A 6,292-nucleotide genomic window follows, 5' to 3' on the forward strand; every position below is an offset into this window, starting at 1 on the left:
GCCACACATTCATTGGTGGCAGTGGTGCGGGCAGCATCAGAGCCTGCTTATTTTACTGGGCTCTGCAGCAGCAGCTCCTTCTCCACTGACTCTGGCCACTCTGATGTGCGCGTCGGGCACGCATCCGCCTCGCTGCATTGCCGCTGCCTGGCAAACAATCTTCCAGGGCCCGGTCCTGGGCCGCAGCCCGGTGGTTGGGGACCGCTGATATAGAGCTATAGAAATACTATATATAATGTTTTACTCCTAGCTGTAAGAACCCGTGGCTTTACACAGTATACCTCTGGGCGTGATAAGAGTAGCTCTCCTCAACTTTTGTTTTAATAGTTATATTTTGTATATTTTGGAAAATAAATATTTTTGATGGCTATTGTATTTAGGGTGCCTTCATACATTGCAAATTTTGTCAGCTCCATTAATCTGTATAAAGCTGTTTTGGCGGCAACCATGTGAATTTCTGCAACCCTCATTCAGATGAATGGAACTGATTTTCTGCCCTTTGTGAAGGCAGCGTGATAGGTCCTTATTCAACACGCAAAATGTTGCATGCTGCAGCGTGCTGTATACAGAACACGTACATGCTTAGTCTGGACTGTATGATGCTGGTAATATCTGTACCTGGCTCATACAATTCTGCTGTTCAGTCCCGATCTGCTTTTTGAATGTCATGAACTCTACAATCCATCCTAACTTTCCTGCCCAGTTAATTCACTTCTTTGTTTGTTTCTCCTCAGTAAAGGCGTATTTACACTGCGCTGACTAGCAGGCAATTATCGGGAAGGAAGTGAACCTTCCCGACAATTGGCTGCCCGTCAGTGGAGGTGAAGAGATGCACTTACAGCAATGGCTTCTGCTATCACTCACCTTCATCATTTCCAGGCAGTAGATTGCCATATACCCAGCACGACCTGCAGCCAAGAAACGAAAGATCATTTCATCCAATGAACAAGCATTTTGCTCGTTCATCTGTTGATCTGCGGCACCATAACACGGGCAGATAATTGAAAACTAGCATTCTTAAGAATGTTTGTTCCCGATAATTGGGCAGTGTAAATGCCCCTCTGCCAGTCCCTTCACCATTCCACAGCAAATTCAAAATACTAACAATAACATACAAGGCCGTCCCCACTCATTCTCCTCCATATATCTCTGACCTTATCTCCCGAAACATCTGCACATGTAACCTCCAATCCTCCTTCTTGCTCACCTCTTGTCTACTTCTCACACAATCGTCTACATTTCTCACATGCATCTCCCATACTCCAGAACTTACTACCCTGGCACATCCAACTCTCCTCCACCATCCAAACGTTCAAAAGTAACCTAAAACCTGCCCTCTTGAGGAAAGTTTACAGACTACAATAAGCCCAGCTGTCACTACAAAGTCATATAAGCAGTTTCAACCTTCACCTTACTGTCTCCTGCTCTTGTAGGGTCCTCCTCTCCCCTCTGTACCAGTGTGTCACTAAATGAGTTCATGTTTTTTGTACTTGTATTATGCATGTAAACCATTTTCTTATGTACAGTGCCCCCTAGAGGTAATTGCACTTTCCAATAAAAGATAATGATAACAAACTCCAGATGTAATGATGTATTTGCACTTAGGCACCGTTCATACTGCGTTCTCAGCTCGGCATATATTTTGAAAAAAATCTAGCCATACATTTGAAAACGTCTGCTAGTGACTCTCATTATAAAAAAAAGTTCCTAGCAGGATTCCTTTGTGCCGAAATGCGCAGTTGACAACGCATAAGGACACTTTTTAGAAATATGTCAGGTCTATAGAAGTTTATGGATAGACTCAGCAAAGAGAACATAGCCTCACCTTCTACCTTGCAGTTGAGTTGGAAAAAACATCTGACTAGGCGTGGATTTTTAAAATTTTATCTCTGGCTTTGCCTCCAGAATGTCTATGTACGATTTCCCCGAGGTTGGTTTGTCTAGTTTAACTGCTTTCAGCGGTTGGGTTATGAAATAGCCGAGTAGGAGGATCAAGAGCTACTGAATCACTGAGAGAAAACTGCACTTCCTTCTAGTTTCTCAGTGAGGGCTGTAATGTTCGACAAGTATCAGCCAGGTGATCTTTTCTGCAATGCAAGAGTTTTAGCTTGATATTAATTACTGCAGCTTAGAACGTACCGTAAGTACAAATGTACCCCTGTAAACACAATATTAGTTTTATGCCACAATTAGCATAAAACTGCAAAACTTAACGCGGATTTACACTGCCCCAGACAATTTGCCCATCTAAATGTCCTGCCAAACACCTGATGAACGAGCGAAACGTTGGTCCATCGGGTGATCCTCTCGTTTGTGCAGGCACACCAATTAACGTTTCTGGGGAGCAGATCGTGCCATGATTCTGTATGGGGACGAGTGATCACAATAGCAATCCCTCGTCCTGAAGGAGATCGCATCATGTTAATGCAGCGGTCTCCTTCACTGAGCATGCAGCCAACTGTCAGGAAGGAACGCTTCCTTCCCGACAATCGGCTGTAACATCGTGCGGTGTAAACCTGCCTTTATAGGGAATCTGTCACCAGCAATCTCCCTATCCAACTGTTTGCATAGACGCATAGCTGTGGTTCACCTGATTAAAACACTGTATTTCTTTTGTTGATCCAAGTCATATTTTTACTTATGCAATAAGGGCTTCACCATTGCTCTTGTAGCATCCAAGCTCCACTGCTTTCTGCGGCCAGCCCCTCCCTGGATGCTTTGATTGAAGGGGCTAGGCAGTGGCAAAGCAGTGAGAGAGGGGCGTAATCTAATATATAAAGCTAAGTGAATGTATGTCCACTAAAGGAATCCGCACCGTCGCATTTACAATCATGAAATTTGGCACACTGGTACAGCAGGTGTCTGGGAAGGTTTTAGACGAGGTCTCAGCTCTCTAGGGCGTACCGTTCCTGATATATTCCCAAAAAATGCATTAGCCAATAGAAGCCTTGGTCACATGACCCTTATCAGCCAATAGAAGCTCGCAGGTCGTCCAGCCTCCACATACACAGTTTTACTCCAGGTTTTCATAACAACCCAGCCATTTATCTTTACTGCTGTAGGAGAGCTTTAAAATAAATCTGTCACTATTGAAGTAAAGCCATGACCTAATAGCACTTCGTACCTTATTTCCAGATGTGCCTTTGTTCCAGCAATAGATGTTTATATCCTCTGAAAATCCTGTTTATTTGGTATGCAGATGAGCCAGTAAGGTGCCCAGAGGGGCGTCACTCTTGCAGGAAGCAACCCAGACACGCCCCCTGCCACAATGTGTCCACCCTCAAAAGACTTAAAACCCTGCCCCCATGTCCCGCTAAGCCACGCACCTTATCTGGCTAGGCCACGCCCGCTCCCACTCCTGAGCCGACAGGGATTGAAAAAAATGAAGGTAAAAATCCACTTCTGTCAGCTGCAGGGCTGGAAGGGAGGGTGACTTTCTCCCTGCAGCTCACACTCAGACAGTACAGTGCTGCTGTCTTAGAGTGAGCTGTTCAAAAGGACACGCCCCTGATCCGGTTAGGCCATGCCCCCTCCCATTCCTCAGCCGACTGAGATTGAAAACATGAAGTTAAAAATCCACTTTAGGTCCCGCTAAGCCATGCCCAGATCTGGTTAGGCCACACCCCCTCCAACTCCAGCCAACGGGGATTGAAAAATTGAAGGTAAAAATCAACTTCTGTCAGCTGCAGGGATGGGAGGGACAGCGACTTTCTCCCTGCAGCTTACACTCAGACACACAGTGCTGCTGTCTTAGAGTGAGCTGTTCAAAAGGACACACCCTAGATCCAGTAAAGGCCACTTTTAAGGGGGCGGGCCCCTGTGGAGGTCACTGTCAAGGGGGTGGTATGCTGTGAAAGTCACTGTTAAAGGGGAAGTCTGCTGTAAAAGTCAAAGTTAAGGGGGTGGGCTGCTGTGGAGGTCCAATTTTAAGGGACGGGACACTGTGGGGGGGTCTGTGTTAAGGGGTGGGGGGCTGTGGAGGTGACTGTTTTGGGGGCGGGGTGCTGTAGATGTCGCTGTTATAGTGGATACTGTTGATATCTTTTAACGACACACACAAACATTAAATTAAATAGATTAAATATACCCGAGCGAAGCCGGGTCCTTCTGCTAATTTAATGATAAATGGCAGTAAGTATCCACAAAGTCTATGAACTCCAATTATGTTCACTTATTCACACACCATAGTGTCATGTTGAAAGCAGAGTCTGATGTACTGTATATTACAGTAACTGTCCTTGTTTCTTGCAAGATAAGATAAGTTACTGGAAATAAAGAAAATTATATTCCAATTACAGTATACTGACTGCAGGCAGTTAATTAATGACAGTTCAGGGGTTTTCTGAGATTTTTATACTGATGACCTATCCCATTGAAAGGCCATCAGTATCTTATCGATGGGGGTCTGACACCTGGGACCACTGCCCATCAGCTGTTTGAGAAGGCACTGGCGACCCTGTGAGCGCTGGTGTCTTCTCTCTGCTTTTTCTAGGCTGAGAGACGTCACGTTCACGTAGCCTAGGCACAGCTCAGCCGTATTGAAGTGAATGGAGCTGAGAGCGATACTAAGCACAGCCGCTATACAATGTATGGTGTCGGACCCCATCGAACAGATATTAATGGTCTATCCAGGGGATAGGTCATTAGTGATGGACGAACATCTGCCGGGACGGTTTGCAAACGCGATCAAATGTTCGCGAACCGCAAGTTCGCGGCGGGTCCCATTCATTTTAATGGCAGGCGAACCTGAAAAACCTTCAGCTCATATTTGCAGCCAAGAAATAATTACTAGAAGTGCACAAATAGTCCCACAACATGGACAGTGACATACCAGATGTATTATTCGAATTTGCGATCTCCATTATTTTTTTCAATGTGAAATATCAGCAATATAATTTTTGCATACTGCACTATACGGTACCCAAATGCACTATAAATAAAGTATATTGGAATATAACACCCCGCTTCAATCTGTTTTTTGGGGGGATGACTGGTATATCACACCAGTAGAAATTATTTGTTCCAATAACGCTTGTCCATCTATACACAGTACAGACCAAAAGTTTGGACACACCTCTTTCATCCGGTTTGCGTTTAGTTGGACCATCATTTATTTTTCAACAGGACAATGACCCCAAACACACCTCCAGGCTGTGTAAGGGCTATTTGACCATGAAGGAGAGTGATGGGGTGCTGTGCCAGATGACCTGGCCTCCACAGTCACCGGACCTGAACCCAATCAAGATGGTTTGGGGTGAGCTGGACCGCAGAGTGAAGGCAAAAGGGCCAACAAGTGCTAAGCATCTCTGGGAACTCCTTCAAGACTGTTGGAAGACTCACCAAGAGAATGCCAAGAGTGTGCAAAGCAGTAATAAAAGCAAAAGGTGGCTACTTTGAAGAACCTAGAATATGACATATTTTCAGTTGTTTCACACTTTTTTGTTATGTATATAATTCCACATGTGTTAATTCATAGTTTTGATGCCTTCAGTGTGAATCTACAATTTTCATAGTCATGAAAATAAAGAAAACTCTTTGAATGAGGTGTGTCCAAACTTTTAGCAGTGGTCTCCTAGCAGATATTCTACCATGAAGGCCTGATTCACACAGTCTCCTCTTAACAGTTGTTCTAGAGATGTGTCTGCTGCTAGAACTCTGTGTGGCATTGACCTGGTCTCTAATCTGAGCTGCGATTTCTGAGGCTGGTGACTCGGATGAACTTATCCTCCGCAGCAGAGGTGACTCTTGGTCTTCCTTTCCTGGGGCGGTCCGCATGTGAGCCAGTTTCTTTGTAGCGCTTGATGGTTTTTGTGACTGCACTTGGGGACACTTTCATAGTTTTCCCAATTTTTCGGACTGACTGACCTTCATTTCTTAAAGTAACTATGGCCACTAGTTTTTCTTTACTTAGCTGCATTTTTCTTGTCATAATACAAATTCTAACAGTCTATTCAGTAGGACTATCAGCTGTGTATCCACCTGACTTCTCCACAACGCAACTGATGGTCCCAACCCCATTTATAAGGCAAGAAATCCCACTCATTAAACCTGACAGGGCACACCTGTGAAGTGAAAACCATTTCAGGTGACTACCTCTTGAAGCTCATCAAGAGAATGCCAAGAGTGTGCAAAGCAGTAATCAAAGCAAAAGGTGGCTACTTTGAAGAACCTAGAATATGACATATTTTCAGTTGTTTCACACTTTTTTGTTATGTATATAATTCCACATGTGTTAATTCATAGTTTTGATGCCTTCAGTGTGAATCTACAATTTTCATAGTCATGAAAATAA

The sequence above is a fragment of the Bufo gargarizans genome, chromosome 4 (genome assembly GCF_014858855.1).
Source record: "Bufo gargarizans isolate SCDJY-AF-19 chromosome 4, ASM1485885v1, whole genome shotgun sequence".
Classification (NCBI taxonomy): Eukaryota; Metazoa; Chordata; class Amphibia; order Anura; family Bufonidae; genus Bufo; species Bufo gargarizans.